This window comes from Mobula birostris, chromosome 6 (assembly GCF_030028105.1).
Source record: "Mobula birostris isolate sMobBir1 chromosome 6, sMobBir1.hap1, whole genome shotgun sequence".
Taxonomy (NCBI): domain Eukaryota; kingdom Metazoa; phylum Chordata; class Chondrichthyes; order Myliobatiformes; family Myliobatidae; genus Mobula; species Mobula birostris.
Genome location: NC_092375.1, coordinates 68,467,792 through 68,490,891, shown reverse-complemented (window position 1 = coordinate 68,490,891; position 23,100 = coordinate 68,467,792). Strand labels below are relative to the sequence as shown.

General features: G+C 35.2%; 1 protein-coding gene across 1 annotated transcript in view; it reads right to left on the bottom strand.

Annotated features, from left to right (window-relative positions):
* The window catches only part of scaf4a (SR-related CTD-associated factor 4a), a 72,966-nt gene that overhangs the window by 49,075 nt on the left and 791 nt on the right, over positions 1-23,100 (bottom strand). The gene's annotated exons all lie outside the window — the stretch shown is intronic.

Below are 23,100 nucleotides of genomic sequence, written 5' to 3'. Positions count from 1 at the left end.
GTATTTTAAAAATGACCTTGATAACAGGAAACTTGTCTGAAATAGAACTAATTTAAGCCCTTGAGTTTACGGCAGCATTCAGTAAGATCTAGGCTGATCCACGACCTACCTTCATTTATTTGTATCCTCAGTTCCTTCGATAAACAGAAATTTTAGCAATCTCGGATTGAAAATTAATGACTGATCTAACATCAACTGCCATTTGCAGATGATATAAAAATACATCCCACCTTCACACTTCAAAGGACTAACACTCCCCACCCTCAATAAGGACTGCTTCTCCTTCTCTGTCAGTATTCTTCAACTTGTCGGAATAGTTGTCAATTTAATCCTTATGTTATCCTTGTAAACTCCAGGGAATACCAACAGGCCTTATGTTGCTTCTTCTCAATTTAACTGCCAACGTATATTCCAAGTCCAATCCTCCCGAAGAAGCAGTATCCAGAAATTCTTAGTCCAGATGCAATGTAACTAAAGTGTTTGCATCTGTTGCTTACCTTTGAGTCCCTCGTAGTCTACTCCATTAGAAATAAAAGCCAATGATCAATTAGCTTTGCTTGTGTACTATGCATATCCAGGATTATTATTTTTTTTTAAAAACATCACATACCTGAAATGATCCTTGACTCTCCATTGCCTCCAGTTTTTCCATATTTCTATTTTATCCAGTTTAGATCTAATTTTCAAATGATCATGGAGAAACCTACATTTTCTAGACTTCCACTGCCTAATACAATTTTAAATATCCTGAGAACAATCAGTAAATACAGTATTAAAGCACTGACGATTTATAATCACCACCTGGAACCTAAAAATGTCATGAAGTAACTAGCTGTAAGAATTTCAATTTTTTTTGTTTCTAATGCAGATACTACCCAATATTTTCCTCCCATAAATTCACACAAAAGATGGACTATTTGGTCTTTACCAAACCTCAATTAAAATCAATGGGTAATTTTGTCTCATTGTTTAGTTTAATTCAAACTGGATGATTTAACCCAAAAATGACTTTCCAGTATAATATAAACCCAAGTTAATAATGGTTAAGCATTTTAAAATATTACTGAGTCAAATAAAATGTAAAAGCCAGACTAAAGAGTTATCACTTTGTAAAGAATCTTCCAAGCCTATCTCTAAAAGATCCCTAGTCTGTTGCTATAATTCAGATAACTTACTTTGCTCACCTTTAATTTATGCCTTTACACTCAAACTGAAGATGTAAAAATGGTGCCACGGCACTTGCGTGTTCAAATATGGATTAACCAACATAGATTCTGCTATTTGATCCCGCTATTTGATCCCTTTGGGAATTATGCTATAAAAAAGGTTGCTGTCACATTTTCCAGTTTAGGAACCATACTGTTAATGAATGGATAAACTGCTAGTCTTTCCTTGTTTGTTCTTTTTGAAATTTGGTTCTAAATAGTAAGTAGAAAAATAACTCAATAACAATGCCAATAATTAACATATTGGATCATGAGTTCTCTTCCAATTAAAAGTAACATTGTTTGCTTTACTGAATCAGTTAAGATTACCATGCTGTTGAATCCACTAAATGTGAAATGCTGTAATAGCAAATGACGAGAAACAATCACAATTAATTTTGCATGTATTAATAAGAGCATACCTTTTTAATATAATTAAGAGTATACTGTATTTTCAGCAGATTATTAAAACACATTAAAAGATTGATTTATTTTTTTATTTCAAATCAGCAGTTCATACAGTGTGATGCAAAACAAGACCATACATAGTTTTACAGGAATATTAGGAAACCAATTTACAACTATCTGTCCCCAAAAACAATTGTACTGTACAAAACACAAGCACATTAGCAGAAATGTAGATGTTGCTTTTAAAGCTAATTGCATTTTCTCATAAAGTTTTTGATTCCATCCAGGAGTTCATATTTGGTAATGTTCACAGTGAAGGAAGTCCATCATATCAATGCAGAGTATTCTAGAACCTAAATTAACCAATGTTACTACATCGGTAGTTATGTCTTCCTTCTTCAGAGGCTGGTTACACCCTCAGTATGTCCTAAGTATTAAAATTTTTAAAAATGTGCTTGTAGCTAAAAACTTTACTCCCACAGCAAATTTTAAATATTTTGCAGCATCTTTTACAAATTCTTAGCACACTCGTTACATAGACAATTTACAAATTTCAACATTAATTTAGTTGACTGCCTGCACAAGGTTCAAGTATATGGCACAATGCAGTCCCGCATATACACTTACTTTTGCCTCCAATTTTCAGTTTGTACTTAGCATATTGTTTGAAGTGCTACAGCATTCATTTTCAAAATTAACACAATGAAACTTAATTTCCCTCAAATAAAGCATTAAATTTAATAAATAATATTAATTGAACAAGTGTGCAGTCCTTTTCTAATATGGATAGTGAAAAGGTGATATCCTTCATAATTTTAAGTTCATTCTCATTTTCTATTTTTTTTTAAATATAGGAACTGATTTATCCAAACAGACTGAGACATTAGAAACGGCTTTTCAGGTTTAAAGTGTTGTTAACTTGGGCCTTAATTTTATACTCTGTGACAAAATTAGGACAGTTCAGTTTATCATTTAACTAATATTGGAAATGATATGTTTGATTAAACTATTCAGGAAAATTAATTACCATACTCCAAAGAAGTGACATGGTTCAACAAAGCACCAGGTTAGTTGTGCAAGATATTGCACAGCACCAACTCTTCTTCACAAACCCTTACTCAGCAATAGACGAAGAAAGTGGTTTGTAAATTAGCTTTGATGGTTGCTGTGGAAAACCCTCATCTCTGTGGCTGCAGAGAACATCTCTTCAGGACTCTTCTGAGCAACAGTTACTTGCATTGAAAAGAAATAATGGATACCTGAAAGTTGGTGGCTCAGGTTGGCTATTTGGTTGATCGCTGAGCATGGCAAAATGTTTGCAGATATTTCAGCTCTGATCAGGAAACCGAGTAGCTCTAACGTCTGCAAAAATTTTGTCAAGCTTACTGATCAACCAAACTTCCATAACTGAAGGTTCATGCAAAGAATCCTTTAAATTCTTTGCCTGATCAGTAACTATTTGCTTCATTCTCAGAAGTATTATATATACACATAAAGCGAGTAGCTCATGGAAGTTTTGAACTAAATTTAACTTCTTTTGGTAATAGTTGATTTTCAATAGCATTGTATGCACTGTCACTCTTTAGTAAATGGTTAATATGACTAGCAATTTCACTAGTTTGAATATGATAAAACTATTATTCCCATTAAAATCAGAATGAACAAAGTTTATGAAACTTTAACTAATGATACATACAAATTATACATTCACATGACACAGCCAATACAGTATACTGCATTATTAATCTAATATAAATGAGCATTATTCATACAAATTGAACATAAAATCAGCAATGCACAAGCGTCTAGCCTTGACATTGATAGATTCTGTTGAAACAAGGAATGAAAATATTGTTTATGATTTCTGCAAGATGGAAACACAAAAGTCCATTGAACATCTGGGCTTTTTGGAATCTTCTAAGCAATTTCAGGTGTAAATATTTTAACAATATATAAAAGGGAAAATTTAACATATTTAAAGTATTGAGGGTACTCCACAGTAACTAGTACACAAATAAATGGTTGAAGGGGAATCTATTTGGGATCGAAGTCTGCATTGTACAAAACCATTTTCAGTCTCTGACATGAGCAGAAATTTGAATTAAATTAATTCTTGTTGGATAAGATCTTGTTCAAATGTATAATTAAGATGGTGATCAAATAAATTGAATTTCATTTGCACGTGAAATAAGATAGGTAATTTTTACCAACCAAGTGGAATACCTGGAGAAAGTACCATACAAATGTAAACTGTAAAAACTGTATGGTTATTAATGTATAGTTTCCACTGTGAAACCTGCGAAACAATAAAAATCCATAATAAACAGTACAACCTTTAAATGGGCCAAGTAGCACATTGATATCACAAACAGGTTTTTGTGAACCAGTGGGATTTCTTTTTTAACATTATAAAAAAGAATAATATTGACTATTTTATAATTTGAGGTTTTGCTAGATAGTGATTTATATAAGCATGATATTCCCCTGGATTCAGTAATTAATAAAGACAAAACAAACAACAAAAATAAAGTATTACTTGCTATATTGGCTGCTAAAAATCAATCTGCACCTGGTGAACCAAATTCACATTCAATGTTTTTAAAACATTAGTTAATAGTTCACATGTCCTGTCTTTAGGCCACGTATTATGACAAATCTGCCAGGACATCACTCATTGATTGACATTATTACCCAATACAAATGCTGGCAGGAATAGAGAAAACAGAGGATGGGAAATTGTGAAAACAGGCTATGATTGAACTATTGTGTTCCACCCCTTTCTGCTATAAAAGGTGTGCTCTACTTCAATGTGAAATTCTATAATGGGGATAATCAAACAATTTCATTACTTCCACCATTTTCTAATGCTGATTTTCACTGCATCTAGGAAATATTTGAGCAGCATTGGAGGGAGTTAAACTCAGGAAGTAGTGATAAGCATCATAAAAGAAAGCAGCTGGACTGTAAAAGGCAACAGAAATCTTAAGAAACAGCTCCTCCATCTGGTTATTAATTAGTGATTTGTTGTCAACGTCAATTTCTTCAGTACTACAATGTTTCAAGTTTCAATACAGAAAAGGGATTTTGTGGTGCATTTAGTGATTAAAACAGGTGAAAATTTAAACTCTGATGAGAAGCAACATGCAAATATGTCCTGTCTGTTTTAATAGTGAGGTAAAGGAATATTTGAACAAGATAAAAAATTTCCAATAGGACATTTTTATTTTGAAGGAGAGTGGTACTGCCCATTCTCAGCTTATCATCACATAACATTCTACCTCAAACTTCCTTCAAGTTGATCATAACTTTTGTTTTAGGAAGCTTAGACCATCAGCACAAAACTGGCACGAGCAATTCCTCGCAGTGTACTTTTTTTTAAAGAAAAGACTGGATAAATAAAATCCAAGCTTCCAAGACAAATGAAAGATCTGTGAATGAGAAATGTCATGGAGGCACTTCAAACACGTAAGAATCTAATTTGACACTCAAGCTTCTATATTCCCCTCACCATTGTTTAAGTCAACGTTCTATAACATGCATGACATTCCCTCATAACTATGAGTCTCATTCACTGCAATAAATTAAAAACATTTACAATTTTTACTTTACAAATTTACATACAAAAATTAAACTGGTTATATTGCATCAAGCCTCAACTACTTGCTTGGTCAGCTCAATATTTGCCTTCTAATTAGGATGTCCGCAAACTACATGCCCCTGAATACAGCATGTCAAATGCTTGTGTTTAACTGCATGTACAATATTGACTCAAACCAATCATTGCTTTTACTGCATGTTTAATACATCCTGCGCCTCAAGATCAAATCAAATTTGTGCCAAATTAATTCTGCTGTTGCAGGGCTGGGCAATACCTTATGATTAAAAAGTCAAAATGTTATTTATTCATTTGACAAACAAGTTAATTCAACAGTTACCTATTGAGACCCAATAACTGTTTGCCAGAAGTTGAATAAGTATTGGGAAAATCAGAGGCGTCAGTGTATCGCATTGTTAGTGAAGGGGATTTGTTAGTATACATAGCAACACTTTTTTGAAACATGATATAAAGATTTTTGCATGTGTAAGTTTTAAAATAATGGGATGTTACACATTTCTGTAATTAACAAACAAGAGAAAATCCGCAGATGCTGGAAATCCAAGCAAATACACAAAATGCTGAACTCAGCAGGCCAGGCAGCACCTATGGAAAAAAGTACAGCTGATGTTTCGGGCCGAAACCCTTCGGCAGGAAGGGTGTATTAGCAGCAGAGATGTGTGACACCAGCAGGGCTCAAAAGTACTGTACATTTGGACTTGGGTGAGGATATGATAAAGTGCTGTTCTGAGTAAAATAAAACAATGCAGATTTACAATGCTAGACCAAAAATTTGGCACAAGATCCTGTGGATTAAGTGGTAGGCACCACCAATGTTAGTTTATAGCAGGAATGGGTATTCCAGGCTAAGAACAGCAAGCATCAATTCAGATTATTCCACACATTTATGGCCTAATAGGATATTGTCATCATCTATGGGTGGATGGGGGCAGAGTTCTGTTTTGAATGCACAAAACTTTTGAAAATACACATCAAGAGAAAAACTTGACTTTGCAATATATTACCGGTTTTGAAATAAGGGATTTTATAAATTTGTGGTATTAACATTTAGTTCATAAAAACATCTGGAATGAAAGTACTGAATTTCAGCTAATATATCCAGCTGACACAGTCTAAGAAATTCTCTATACACAATATCACAATTTAGTCAAGCACTTTCATTATTATAACAACAATAGTGTTCAATGTTCAGGCTATGAGGAAAGACAGATTAGATCTGCTTAGTGTACTTATATAGACAAATATGTGCATTATCAAGCATAGCATGTAGTTCATTATGTCACTGCAACAATTATTGGCCATCATAACATGATTTGCACGATGACATGCAAAGATGATTACAAAAAACTGGATTGGATTTATGAAAATACCCCAAATTCACTAAAACAGATTTTTTAAAAAAAGTTTTAATTTGTAGAAAAACATATGTTTTCATACATTTGATTTGAAATTGAGGAAATGAATTGAATAGACACTATACAGTATAGCAAAAGGTGATTGATTGGCTATGTCTTCTCATTGGCCAATCTGATACTCTGTCATACAAACTAAAACCAGAAGTCAAAATAGCTACAGGTTTGCCAATAAAGAACAAGTTCACTGAATGCTTATTCCATATTAATTCTGAATGTTTTATTAGCATCAGCCATAAAGGATAACATTAGTCCTATTACTTTAGACTTCTTCCAAGACTGATTCTCAAGTTTCCTTATATTCTTCCAGCAAAATAATCTTCATTTAATTGATCATATTTAGCTCTCAACCCCCCTTAAAGTTTTGCAAGTATCTGATCATAGGTCCTAGTTATATAATTATGTAAATGCTCCTTTGGTAATTCTTTTGTAAACTAACTTGGGACATTTTGCATCAATAAATGGCATTATGCAAGTATTCATTTTAATAAATGTAAGTGATAAACTGTTGGGCAAGTATAATCTGTCACAGTGAATGAAATTTTACAAGGCAGATGGAATCAAAAAGATGGTGATTATTAAAATAATGTACCCTTTCAAGTTACTTTAGATGTCACATTTGTACACATTCCATTATCTACAACACAGGATCACATCACAGTTGACACTTCAATACCTTTCAAGGAGATGTCCTAATTTTGTGAAAAAGTTTAGTTTAAAGGACAAGAGAACAATATATTGGGGTGATTCATTTAACTCTCAGTCCATCAACATGTAGTTATATTTACAAGTCAGTCCTCAGAAAACATGTTTGCCAAATACCTGATGAAATTAGGCCAAACTTTAGGTGCATATCATACCACTTACTGACCATCAAAGCATGAAAATCACATGATCAGCCCATGCATTCCCCAATTGTACTTTGTCCTTTTCGTGAATGATTAATATGGAAACCCCAGCTGACAATGCATCCAATTTTACCTCAATAAGGGGCACAGCTAAAAAAATGTCAACAGGGCTTCTATTTCAATCACCAGGAAAGCATTTGTAAACATCTGTCTTAAATGTTTGCCCCAAATTATTTGTTAGTTGGCATTTGGGGCAAACATGATTTTTAAGATCCAATTCATTTACGACAATATTCCACCCAGAGTCCTAGACTCTGCAGCGGTCAGGGTATAGCTCAGATAGGAGTGTGGCAGTCAAGTGCTAAAAGATCTCAGCAGTGCTTGATCACTGAGCAGCAGAAATCTCACCCCATCCTTTTCACCTTAAAGGCTTGGAGATTCCAGTTTCCAGTACCAATGTTACTTAACATATGGCAGCTGATACATTACTTAGCCAATCTTGCCATATTCGAACCGGAAACAAAGTTACTAGCAGCAATTCGATTAAATGTTGATCAGAGGGTTGCTTGATCCAGTCCATCAAGGAGTAGGACCATTATGCTTTGCCATAAACAAGGCCTCAAGTACTGAAGTCACACAAGACAACTGACTGGCATGCAGATAAGGAAAAAGGTTAAATCCCATTCCAGGTAGTTTGTTATTTTAGAGGACATTAATATCTACTCTGAAGACCAAGAAACTGTCAAAACTGACATCCAAGAACATTCAATTGATTAATTTACAAGATATTTATAAAACAATTGCATTGTATAAATATTTATCATACCTCAATGGCAGGTAACTTCCCAAGTGTGTAGCACATTGGAAATAATGTTTTTTGCTGAAGAATCCTCAATGAATAAAATTCTTATTCCTTCCAGAAAAGGTTAAATTCATGGGGCAATTTAAATAACTCAATCATATTTTCTTACCAAAAGCTGAAGCACTCAAATGTAAATATTTTAAAAACAATACCTAGAACATGAAAAACATGTTAGTATGAGCATACTATCACAAAGTAAAGTAAACTCATCAAACTGTTTAACCTTGTACTTGACAACTCCCTTGGTAACTGGATCCTTGATTTTCCGGTCAACAGACTGTAATCAACAAGGATAGGTACAAAGCCTCCACCAAGATTACTATCATGGGTGCTCCACAAGGCTGTGTCTTCAGTCCTTTTACTTTCTGTACATCCACAATTGTGATCATATTTTCCTCCAACTCCACCTATAAGTTTGCAGAAGACACTACTGTGGTGGATCTCAAAAAAATGATGACGTAGAGGAAGGAGATGGAAGCCAAGCAATATGGTGTAAAGGTAACATTTCCCTCAGTGTCAGCAAAATGAAACTGACTTCAGGAAGCAATGTGGAGTGCATAAATATCTGCATCAACATAGCTAAAGCGGAGATGGTTGACAGCTTCAAGTTCTTCAGTATACATATCAGAAAAGCTTGTCCAGCTCCAATCAGGTAGGTGCTTTGGCACCACTATTTCGCCAGAAGACTAAGGAAGTTTGGCATGTCCACAATGACCCTCACCAATTTTTAAAATGTACCATAGAAAGCATCCTCGCCATCCTCTCAGCTTGTTAAGGCAACTGCTCTGCCCAAGATCACAAGAAATTGCAGGGAGTTGTAGACACAGGCAGGTCAATCACACAAACCAGCCTGCTGTGAAGGGTCTCAGCCTTAAATGTTGACTATTTCCATCCAGGTAGCTGACTTGCAGAGTTCTTCCTGCATTTTGTGTGTGTTGCTGAAGATCTTCATCTGTAGAATCTCATGTTTATGATTTGCTCCTCTATTGAATCCATCCAGGCTCAAGAACAGTTTCCATTCCATTGTTTCAAGACTCTTGAATGGCCTTCACATATGATAAAGATGAACTCGATTGTTCAGTCTACCACATAATGGCCTTGCACCTTATTTGTCTACCAGCAAAGCACTTTCTCCAACTGTAATACTATATTCTGCATGTTATTATTGTTTTCCCCCTTTTGTAATACCTCAATATACTTGTCTGAATGACCTGTTTGCATAGCATACAAAACAAAATTTTTCACCATATCTCAGTATATGTGATACTACAAATTAATTACCATTTTGAATTCCAGGTACAAAATCTAGACTCCGTATTTACTCTCATTTCCGCAACTTTTTTTGACAACTTAGCTCCACCAATAAAGGAGCTATTTTCCACTGTATTCCTAAATTTTGTTTAATGTTAACAATATCTCTCAGCTATTTCAATATTTTCATTAAGACACAATCACATATTTTGGTCATTTGCGTAACAATTTAATTTTGAACAAAATTAAATATGAATGGCATCATACAATTTACATATAATTGTTGAAGTTTACCTCAAAGTAACAGTTAAAATCTTTAGCCAAAATACCATTAAGTACTGTATCTGATACCTATAGTAACAATATAACATAATGAGTGTGTTAACTATTGCTACACATTTTAAGTACTTGTTTAACACTTCAAGAACTAAAAGACAGGAAAATTCATTAAAAACTTAGTAAATCATCATAGGAATGCAGCTGGCACTTTGGGGTGGAAATTGTGGGGGGGGGGGGGTGGAACTACAAGACCTTTGACATACCCACAAAGCAGTTACTAACACACCAGTGAACTATCACCAACTACTGGATGTCAAAATCTGCACAACAGAAAATTTAAGTGTGGCAATAAATGATTGCAACAAAATACACAGTAATAATTTACAAAGAAAATTGGGAAATGAACATAAAGACAAATCATAGCAGAGGAAAATGACCTCATTTACCAGGGAAAACAATTTTATGACATTATGGCAAAAGGAGAGATTTAAGCCACAAAGTTATAAGTGATCTGTTAATAAAACAATAAAATAATTAAATCTAAAGGGCTTAATTTTAATGCTACAGACTTGGGAACAGAATTAGACCATTTGGATTTGGTCTGTTCCACGATTCCATCATGACTGATTTATTTTCCCTCTCAACCCCATTCTCCTGCCTCCTCCCCATAACTTTTGCTTCTTTACACATGCGGGGGAGGCACAGCATGAATTCATACAATGATTGGCTGTGAGTGACTTAGACTGATTGAATGTTTACTGTAAAGACAGCCATTCGAGAAGTTTTAAGCGTTGCTCAGAATGAATTTTTGTCATTTAAAAAATTTTCAATAATGAATTGCATAACTGTGTTGTAACAAATTAGCGCTATCTAGGGTTTCAGTGCATTTCTTTTTTGGGATGAACCAATCCTGTCTCCCGGATTGCTCCCAGAAACTCCAGCCAATGGTGCTCTACCCTCATCCCTGCCAGTGTCCCCATCCATTCAATTTTGGCCATCTCCTCTCTCATGCCTCTGTAGTTACCTTTACTAACTGTAACACCAAGATTTTAGCTTTTCCCTCTTAAACTACTGGGCGAGTTATATCACATCACGACCACTGCTTCCGAAGCATTCCTCTACCTTAAGCTTCCTATTATACAACACCCAGTTCAGAATTTCCATTTCCCTATTGAGTTCCATCACAAGCTGCTCTAAAATGCCACCCCATGAGCATTCTATAAACTCCTTTGGGAAAATCTCATTTATGCTAAATCCCAAATTTACCTGCATATTGAAATTTCCCATGATCTTAACATTACTCTCTTTACATGGCTTTTCTATTTCCCATTGTAATTTGTACCCCACATCCTGCCTACTGTTCAGAGAACTGTACAACTCTCATAAGGATCTTTTTACTCTTGCAGTTTCTTAATTATACCTACAAAGACTCTACATCTTCTGATCCTATGTCACATCTTTTTAAAGTGTTGTTTATTTATTTATTTTGCACACCAACTGAGTCAATCCATCCCCTTTGCCTACCTGCCTGTCCTTTCAATACATTAAGCTCACAGTTATGACCTCTAATACAAGGAGGGATAATTTTAAGGTGATTGGCGGGAAGTATAAGGGAGATGTTGGAGTCTAGCTATTTTTAGAAAAAAAAAGTGGTGGGTGTGTGTAATGTCCTGCCAGGGAAGATGGCAGGGGCAGATAAAGTTGAGACATGTAAATGCCTCTTAGCTAGACACATGGATGAAGGAAAAATGGAGAACAGGTAGGAGGTATGGGTAAGATTGATCTTGGTGCTGGTTCACAGGTCAGGACAACATTGTGCACTAAAGAGCCCTAACTGTGCTGCACAGTTCAATGTTCATCAATTTTTTTTTTCAATCCACCTGCACTATTAGCTTTTCAATTGTTTTATTTTCTCTCTGGGAATGGAGGACATGCCCAGCCTAATCCTTTGTCCTCTCGCTTTAATTCCACAACTCTCACTAACTTTTCCCATTCACTTAATGACCAGATAACCTTGCAACAGCTTATCCCATGGTTGCCAGATTTACCCCAAAGACCTCTCTCTATCCCATTTTCCTTGCAGCTTCACATTCTTGTCTCAGGTTCTAATGAAAACATTCTCATCTCGCACATGTGGTCTGATTTCCAGCATTCTGTTATTGCTTTAGTTGTGCTTCCTCTTCAACACTCCTTCAGGACTGAGAATAAATTTGCTTTACTTTGACTCTGTTGTTCTGAGGAAACTGGGATCAATATCAGAACCATTAACTTCAGCACTGGGACAAGTGCCCAATAGGGAGAGATGGTGTTGCGGAGTGGGTACTTTGTGAGATCATGCATTACTTCCCTATTACAAGGAATTTTGGGTCTCTTATAAAAGGGAATGCACTAGCATTGCAGATGGTCCAGAAAGTGATCCCGGGAATTGAAAGGATTTATTTATAAGGAGTCTTTGTACTCACTGCAGTTTACAATGATTGAAACCTATTGCATAGGCTAAATAAAGTAGACGTAAAGGGGAATATAGGACCAGAGGGCACATCCTCAGAATAGGAGATCCCCTTAGAACAGAGATGAGACATTCTTTAGCCAGAGGGTGTTGAGTCTGTGGCATTCATTGCCACAGACAGCAGTGGAGCCCGAGTCATTAGGTATATTTAAGGCTGAGGCTGTTAGGTCCTTGATTAGTAGGGGCATCAATAGTTATGGATAGAAGGCAGACAAATGGTATTGAGAAGGATAATTAATCAGCCATGACAGAATAGCAGAGCAGTCTTGATAGGTCAAATGGCCAAATTCTGCTCTTATGCCCACATCATACCTGCCAATTTCTATTTGCACAAGATCTACCTTATCTTGTATACTGCATACATTCAAATATAACACCTTCAGTTCTGTAATCACCATCTTTTCCAATTGTGTCTCCGTGTTGCTTGAGGTTTAATTCTTTCTAAACTGTGTTTTATTCTTTATTCTGGAGACTTCAGAAACCTCTCCTGTACTCCCCTTACATTTTACTTTATCCATACTTTTCCAAGCTGTTGAACACACTCTCCTACTACTTAGTTTATAGACCCATTCAGTCATAGTAATGTGATTTGCCAGGACCCCAATAAATCACAACTGCATAGTTCAGGTGGAGCCCATCATATTTGCACAGTTCCCTCCTTCTCCAATACTAGTACCAATGTCCCACAAATTCAAACCCACTTCTCCCATATTTGAGCCACACATTTAACTCACTCATCTTACTAACCCTGTGTGGTTCAACAATTAAGAAAAAAAAAATGCAATTTGAACTAGTAATTTACTTAGAAATGCTACCAGTAAAGGAGGAAGCCACATGCTTAGTCCTGTTTTTCAATGAAGTGGACATTTAGCTTTGTAATGCCAACATTCAAAATACTCCTTCCTATGCAATTATGCACACTGGCAATCCAACAAAAGTTCATTAAATCTCAATTTAGACAATTTTAAAATAAAAACAGGAAATGCTGGAAATACTCAGTAGGGATAACGTCTATGGTGCTTTGATGAAAGGTCAACCTGAAAGATAGTGTCTGTGCTCAAATGTTGCATAATGAGCCGAGTATTTCGGCATACAATTTTCTCTTTTACATTTGAAAACAATGTTAGCTTCATTATCACCACAGCCTTCTCCAAGAGCTTGCAGATTTGGACAGGTGAATTATATGGAACATTTCCCATTCCAAGCCTGGATAAGTTTACTTTGGGTAATTTGAATTTACTAGCTCAAATATTTACAGATCAGATGCCAAGTTGAAAAATTCAGAAGTGAAGCAATTCTTAAAAAAACAATAAAGATTTTCTTGCCTAAATTTTTGATTCCATTATGCCTTACTCATTAGCTTACTTCACTCAATGTCAGCGCATGTTTAAGAAAACCCATCTTGAAACCTAAACAGAAAAAATGCCCATTTGCTTTTTAAAAAATCTTTCACCTTTAAACAGATATGTATGTTTGCTCTGAAAGCAGCAAAGTTAATTGTCTGTTCACAGTCGGTAACAGAAATATCAAAATTGCCTTTGAAATATAGAAACTACTTCACGTATGTTTATTGTCAAATATCTTCCAAACATTTTTCGAAATCCTTATACTCAGTCAATTTTGATTCAAAATGCAACTTCTAACATCACGGGAGATCTGTTGCATTTGCAAGGCACTTCTTCCAATCCAGTGTATTCCATCTGGTGCTCTCAGTAAGATCTCCTCTACACAAAGGACAATAAAGGTTCGCTTCACTAAACACCTCGGTTTAGCCTACAGGATCCTAAGTCATATGTCACTTGAAATCTCAACCCCACTATGACTCCTATCTTTGACTTCCCACTAAGGAATACTAATGTAATCTCAAAAAACAGCATCCTGTCTTGGAACATTGCAGCTCTTAGTAGTCAATTACTAAATTCAGCTTTGTATTAGAACTGCCTAATTCTGATGTTAGGCCATTAATATTTTAATATTAATCAAAATATTTCCACAGTGACGTTTGATCAGTTGGATGTTGTCTCCCCTCTTGTTTCAGATTTTCAGCAACTGTTCTGTTCCTCACAGTTCCAGCCATTTCCTCCCATTTCAATTAAATGGATGGCTACTAAAATCATAAACACAACTTGGACTTGATTACCCAACTTAGCACACTTGGTTTATTCTCTCCTTTCATATTTTTCCAAATCTGATAAATGGTTATTGGTCTGAAATGTTATTTATTTTCCCAGGTGCTGCCTGACCTGCTGAGTATTGCTAGTGCAGAGTGTTTCAGATTTCCAGAATCTGCATTTCTTTTTCCTTTCTATTTGAAAGCATATGTAGCTACAAACTTTTAACTTCAGATTTCATCTATAAACAGTAACAAAGTTCAAGCAGACTGCAACACAATTGCTCATGTAAAGCAAGATTGCATATTTAAAAACCATTGGCTAGTCATCCTCCATATCACAAAACATGCACCACCCAAAAGAAAAACCACCTCAAGTCTTATAAACTTAGCTTCATTTTCCTCACTCACCACCTCACCAACAGATTTTAATTATAGTTTATTTAAAATTTCACAATGATGTTTTGATCTTACTCACAAAATAGTGACTAAACTTAAAATTGAGCTTCTGATGGGGTTTCAACCTGAAAGATTAACTCTATTTCTGTCCACAACATTTTCTGTTTTTGAAAATCAAGGAAGTTGATTAACAGTGCATTAACAGATTACTTGATCATGGACGTTATTTTGCTCTGAAGACAAGATTTATAAATAAAATCATCTATATTCAATTCAGGTATAAAAACTGCAGTTCATCATCCACATGCATTCCACAAATAGTGGCCCAAATCCACACAATCTGACATATTACCAATTTTGTGTTTGAATGTCAGGATAACTGCTCAACACAGCTGACGAGTTCAGAGTCCAAAACTGATGGTTCATTTAGTATCAATGATGGCTCATGACACACCATTGCCACAAGCAGATAGTCAAATAGCATGGACACCGCTGATCCAACTACAGTGATTCCTTTCACAACTCAAAACACGGAATGAAAATTTCCTATCTATGCAATAGCAGACCAACAAAAATTCTAGTGAGGGGGAAAAATACTTATTTTACACTGAAGGCAGTCTTGCTATCTCACTAGAATTCAAGACGTGGCTAAAGCTGTCTCAAATAAGCAAGAGTATAACTTAAGCTAAAGATTCAAACAGGAAAGTAATGTGTTAGGTTTTATGAAAAAAGAAAGCTTTTCCTCAAAATTAACACCTTTAGAAATCAAAAAATGTTAATGACCTAAACTATTTTGAAAACTACAAAGATTCTGGTGCAGCCAATGGCAATATCTGAACAAATTATTCTGAATATGCTTTTAAGTCTATTTCTCCTTAAGTTATTATATTGACTTCCATGTATGCCAGTAATTTCTCAACACTACCGAACGCAGTAAAGTTTAATGTAAAATTTTGAATTTACATTCCTTATGCTATTTTCTATGTAAATTTCTGCACAATGCTGACAGGCTTTAATCTTGTGTTCAATATCAGTAATTTCTTCTGTGCTGTGTACATCTTTAATGTAGCAAGAGCGAAATTAAATACAACTATACAAGTACCATATGCTTTACAAATTTAGCATTAATGAATGTTATTATGGTCAGTTGTCTAGGTTATGTAACTACAAAAATTTTTCCCATCATCTTCACTAAATTGTTCTATGAATGTTAATACTCATTAGTGACAGGCTATTTAGTTTAAGACTCAATACTACCTTTATAATCTTCTGGAACCTGACTTGCGCCACAAGCTTCCATCTGACAAGTAAAACCACAAACTTAAGATATTAGTTTATATCCTCCAATTGTGAATAGTTTCAATTTCTCATCAGGTAGTTTCTCAACATGAAATTAATCCAAATCTTTCATGCTTCATCTCTCTATGACAGGAGTCCCAACCTTTTTTGTGCCATGGACTCCTATCATTAACCAAGGGGTCTGTGGACCCAAAGTTGGGAATGCCTGATCTAGGACTTTGAAATGAGATATTTCTGAATTTGGAGATCATTTATTCTTTGTAAGTTATTAATGAACAATCTAACCCTTAAATAAAGGCTACATTTTAACCACCCTAAAACACCAGTGAAACTTGAGCTGATACAGAAATATTATCTTTTTCCTATTCCCCAGAATAACACTTGTGACCATCATAACGACTAATGGACCAGAAATGGCCTCTTTGTTCCAAAATGGTTCCAGTGCTTTACCAGCATATTTGACCCATAAACTCTTCTTGGGCTTTCAGCAAGATACAGATGTCGATGTCAACTTTAACTGATGTTTAGATGACAAATTCTGCCATCTTCATCAGGGATGATGCCTTGGCACATCTAGTCTGGTGATATATATACTCAACTCCCATCGCCCATCCCTCCTGGTTGGTTGAGGACTAACCAATCAGGAGGGATGGACGACAGGAGTTGAGTGCATATACTCTGCCAGTTACTTGATTTAATTTGCATATTACAATTATTATCCTAATGATCTCCTAATGGCAAGAACAAGTACAATTGTACTTGCATGCAAATTTTATTTCCCATACTTGAATTAAGAAATGCTTAGTTCTGGGTATGCACACCTAATATACGAAAATTCTGGCAGAACCATATTCCATTAGACAAGGCTTCTATTATGAGATCTGATGTACATCCGGTACTTTAGAAAAGATTCTGGTAGAAAGGAAAAGACAAAAATTCACTTTCCTGGTGCTACTACATAAACACACAAGCAAATAAGATACAAATTTCATTTGGTAATACCAAGATCCTGCACTCAACTAATGACAGCCAGTAAGCTCTGAACGTATGTGATGCTGCACCACTTCCAAACTGTTTATGAGATTTTCTGCAAGAGCACATTAATATGCCCCAAGAGAGAAACAAGATCATCCTCAGCTTGTTATGCCCTATCAAAATCAGTTTACCAAGATCACTATTCAGGCTCAATAACAATATATTTGAAAGGAATGGTGGGCACCAAACCCTTGAAGAGCCAATACCATTGATGGAACTGCGACCAGTATGAATCCCTGCCTTCGAGAAAAGAGGGATAAGATAAGAAAACCTGCAGAAACACATACAAAGATAAAAAATTGTTAGAAAATGCAAATAAACTTGTTTTAATAACTATCACCTCGTGCAAATCGATTTTATTTCATGTACTGCATGAAGACATATGCATTAGATCATGTATGGACACCCAGAATGTGTAATGCAAAAGGAAGCTTTGAAAATATTTTAACAAAATCTCTAACCATAATTGTCAATTTTAAAAAATTGATTTGATAACAAAAAATTGTGTTACTTTTTCCTTGCTTTCAAAGCAGAATCTTTCTTCACACAATAGATACCTCCTTATGATGAGCACAAACCAATACAGGAGTTTGACAAATGGGTACAAATGGAGCAATATATTACCCCTGTATCCCAGAGTATGGGTTTTATGAGAATTGAAAGAGTACAAATCTGAGGAAAACTTCAAATCTCTGCTTGAGATCTGAATTAAACTGGTGGATCGCATAAGCTGATCCATTGTTTAAGGATGGGGGTGGAAGAATTCAGACGGTTAGCAAACTGCCAGATCAACATTTACCTACAAGTTGCTAGAATTAATCACTAGGATACAGTGACTCAGCAATTCAACAAATAAAAGATGAACATCCTAAGTCTTTATGTGAAGGTTAGGCCATGCAGACTAATAACATTTTTGAGAAGATTACAAGCATAGTGAGTAGAGGATTTTTGGATGCTGTTTGGATTTGTGTTTAGGACTTTATGAAGGTCAAACAAAACAAAAATCAAAAACGAAAATACATGGAACTAGAAGCAGGAATGAACAAATGAAAAGATACAAAAAGTGATATTCTCTGGGTATATGCCCTGTAAACTCATCTTAAAAACTATTCCCCCATTAAAGTCATGAAACAAGTTGTACCTACCAGGTTTGCAAGTAACACTAACGGATGATGAATGAATTATACAGAAGAAAACAAAAAATTAGAGAATCTGAATGTGAACAAGTGAAATGCTCTGTGTGAAGTTTAACTTGATCTACACAGAACCCTTCAGCCATTTTGGATTTTTTTAAATGGTGAGAGAAGGAATTAATAAACATTAAAAGGATTTAATATTCAGGTATCCAAAAGGACTAAAAAGGTACAGCTAAGGTTCAAAACTAACCAAAAGCAAATAATTTTTTCATTTAAACTCAAAGGTTCATAGCATGAAAAAAATCCAAATCTGTAAAGAAAGGGTTCGAATGACATTCTTTCTGTAACGGAATCACCCAGTCTCAGCATCTCCATGGTTATCAAGTGGGTTTTCAGCAAAGAACATTATATTTTGGAACAACCATCTTCAGCCAGCCTTTCTAAGAACCCCTTTGCAAGGTTCTAAGCTGTAAACACATTTCCACTATTTGCTGTTTGAATATGATGACCTCTCCCATTCTAAACACCAGTAACCATTTCCCTTCCCAAATCTGCATGGTATTATACCAACGGATAAACAGACACGTCCTAAAATAATTCATGGACTGAACAAGAATTTTATTTAGAATCCAAGCACAAACTCAATTTCCTTGCCACTGACACCCCAACCAACTTTCTCACATTGAAGTCACTACTTATATTATAGCACTACATCGAGACCCAAGATGACCCTTGGACTTAACTGTCCTACTAACGTCCATCTTCATAAGATTCTGCAGCAAATGTCCATGCCTTTGTTACCTCCAGACCGCATTACTCCAGCCTTCCTATTTTCACTCTTAACACCGTCATCTGAAACCCCGTTGCCCAACTTCCACTCGTCTCATTCACCCTATAATTGTTCTCTTTCTTGCAATTTTAGAATTTGACTGTTAGTAAACAACCTTTAAAGAACGAAATAAGGAACTTTCTTCTATAAATAAATTAATGCAAGGTTAACTCTAATATTAACAAATTTCAGTTTTAAAAAAAGAGCCAATATCTGCTCCTTTTCACAATTCTTTCTAGACTCCGCTCTCAATGCTATTATTTCCCTCCAGTCGTATACCTGCACTTAAATTATGACTACCTGTTCATTCCTATGCTTATTCATTCTCCTACAGGTAACAACCCCAACATCTCTCAAGCCCTAATCTCCATGCCTTTCTTCAAGATGCTGCTCACATTTCTTCAGTTAAGCCATTGGTCATTTGCAGAATATCTTGTGTCTTATCAATGTTTATGCTACATTGAAGACATTACAAATGCAAGTTGTTGTAAAACTTGTGCAAATAATGCAAGTATTGTTAAAGCCAAGTTCTCTTTTCTCCTTTCAAATTTACTTGTCCAAAAAAAAACTTCTGTTAAGACACAAAATAATCTGCAGATGCTGGGGCAAAGCAACTCTCACAACACACTGGAGGAACTCAGCAGGTCGGGCAGCATCCGTGGAAACGATCAGTCGACGTTTCCAGCCAGAACCCTGCGTCCTGACAAAGGGTTCTGGTCCGAAACGTCGACTGATCTTATTTCAGGTCTGAAGATTTTAAAGCCTTTTTATTTAATTATACATTAAAATCAGAACCACATTTTAATGTTTACTTTATAACCTTTCTATTACTCAAGCATCAGAATTGACTTCAAATCTTTACAAGATCAAATAATGCTTTAATTAGCACTTCCTATAAAAATAAGCCAATTTTAAAACCATTTTCAGATGTGACAATTTCTTTTCAAAATTCTAAACTGTAATCCTGCAAGTACAATTCTGAACATTTACAATCAAAATTTCACTAATAATTCCTCTGCAACACATACTGGGAAAAAAAACTATTTACACACTTTGAGTAAATACAATCTGTCTTTTCCTTATTTTCTCCTCCATACCCAAGTCATTCCTGACACCACCAACTGAATGAATACCATGAGCCCTTTTATCTTTTCAATTATTATACAGGTTTATTGATACAACATTCACAACACAATGAAGATGCAGCCATGAGAACAAAGACAATGAGATATTCTACTCCACTTGTTTATAATTCCACCACTAATTCATTAACCTGGAATTTTGAACAGGAGAACTAACTGAATGCCTATCATACAATAGCAGCCAAATTATATCAATTTGAAATCTCAGGAGTTCCCAAACACCCAAAAACGAAAATACAGTGCATGGTTCCAAACACAAACACTCCATATTAAATTTTCAATTATTTGAAGCTAACACATGGAGATACCTGAAAACATCCATGATGCAAGAATTTGAAAATCTAAACTACAACAGACTGACCAGAGGAGATTTACAAATATTAAGACAGAGAGAAAACTCATGAGTTTTCCTCAGGAGTCAACTATATGATAAATCAAAGAAACGTATTTATTACAAAGTAACTTTTGCACTGTTTAAAAACTACAGTACATGCCCTTGCCAAAATGCTTTCACAAAGAACAAAGATGCTAAGCCAAGCAACACACACAAAATGCTGGAGGAACTCAGCAGGTCACTCAGCATCTATGGAAAAAAAGTATAGTTGACTGTACTTTTTACCACAGAAGCTGCCTGGCCTTCTGAGTTTCTCCAGCATTGTGTGTGTGTGTTGCTTGGATTTCCAGCATCTGCAGATCTTCTGGTTTGTGAAAGATGCTTGGACACCTTACTGCACAAAATATCAGTATAGATTGGGTGTAATTAACAGCTTCAGTGTTACTTACAACAGAATGTAAAATATTATTTCAAATGGCTGTCTTATGATCTAGTAGTTGGACTTCATTATACAAGGCAGGAGACAACTCAAAGCACAGACCACAAAAACAATTATGAATGAAGGCAAAACACAAAATGCTGGAGGAACTCAGCAGGCCAGGCAGAAAAAGAAAAAGGTCGACGTTTCGGGTCAAAACCCTTTGGCAGGACTGGAGGCAGCCATTTGACTCACCTAAACTTCTCTATAGGTGACAATTGTTCCATCAATAGAATAGTCATTACAACATGGCTGTCACAATAATTACATTCAGAAAATCAATTGGTACATCTCTCATTTCTTCCCCCCCATTATTCTTAATATTGGCCTTAACTATTTTGAACATCAATTCCTGATTTTCTTTGAATATATCATATTTTGTTTGCATTTTTCTTTTTTTTTTTAATTTTATTTTTATTTGGATAAGGAATTCACAAATCTTTTTTCACACATATAACCTTTTCCATTTTTTTATCTGTATAAAACTACAATTATTTATACATTCTTAAGTACACATTGAGATGATATCGAAGGAAAATAAACATTTAAATAGATAATTATGTACTGTGGTAAATCTAACCTATTAGGCTAAGTAATGGAATTAGTTGTTAAGAAAAATGGTAATAATAGTTTCCATATAACCCTTCTGGACCATTTCCACTGGTCCAAAATGTTGTATATTAGCCTATGTATCAACCATTGTAGGTGTTTATATCCTAATTTGTTCATGCTTGCTCCTACCCGCAGACATAATTATCCAATCCCTATGTACTTATTTACTTATTTTTTAGTTTGCATTTTTCATACATTCACCTGCAACTTTCTAAGTTTGTTCTTACACCTTCCTTTAAACTCCTCTAGTTTTTCATCATCAAGCAAACTAGTCCCACTGGTCACAGTCTAGTTGCTTTTCTTTACACTGCTGACAGCAAATAAATGCCAGTTATCAGGACTATGTGCACTAATCAAGGCAGAGTCTAACCAGTAAAACAAATACAATTTCAACCTCCAATGACATCCTTCAATGTTTCTACTATTTAGCTGACCACTGAATTGGCTTCTGACAATAGGTTTGCTTTGGTTGTATATGCTGTACCAAATTTATTAAGATTTCCCTCTTCTATCCATTTCTTGCCAAAATCTTATTTTCCCTTACAATGTTGAACAGCGTTTCCATTGCTGGATTAATTTTAATTACTCTAATTTGCAGCAATGTATACCACACTAAATCAAACAGAGTATGACATTAGAAAATCTGGCTAAGGTACATTATCAGCTTTCTATTCAACTTGAAGCATTCCTTTCAACTGCTATAGTATTTGACATTTTTGTTTCAGACATAGGGCAAATAGCACATATTTACTGAAATTTCAATTGTGAAACTAAAAGACAACTTCGTGTGTTTAGAGAAAATAACTTTTGCTATGCACAAGGGCTTAACTTAGTGCCGATGTTTGTTCAACATATAAAAGTCTGCACATGATACTAATGCATTTAATGAAATCAAGATAATAAAGATTGATCCAAACGAATGTGTGCTAAAATACAAATTAAGAGATGCCAGATTTCTTTTTGAAAAGTCTAAACTACCCTGTCAACAGTAAATAGTATTATCAAAACTGCTGTTTATATTTTCTTCAATGAAAGTGTGTAAAATATTCGCTTCTAAAAGTAAAGAACCACTGATGTTAAAGTCCAGGTACTTCTGCTGAATACTGTCCTATCGATAAGCAACAATGTGTAAACAGAACAAGTTATAGGAGGTATTGCCGTAGATCAGCCTTCAAAACAAAAATGCAGCATTTCAAGTCTTGTTGATTAATAAATTGCACAAATAGGACAAGGTCGAAACCACGGAAGGGCACCCTGTTGGTTTTACAATTTATAAAAAGCCAAAACAAGGGCTGGCGGAGCAATTTGGCGCGATGTTACCGCAGAAAAATTTGCA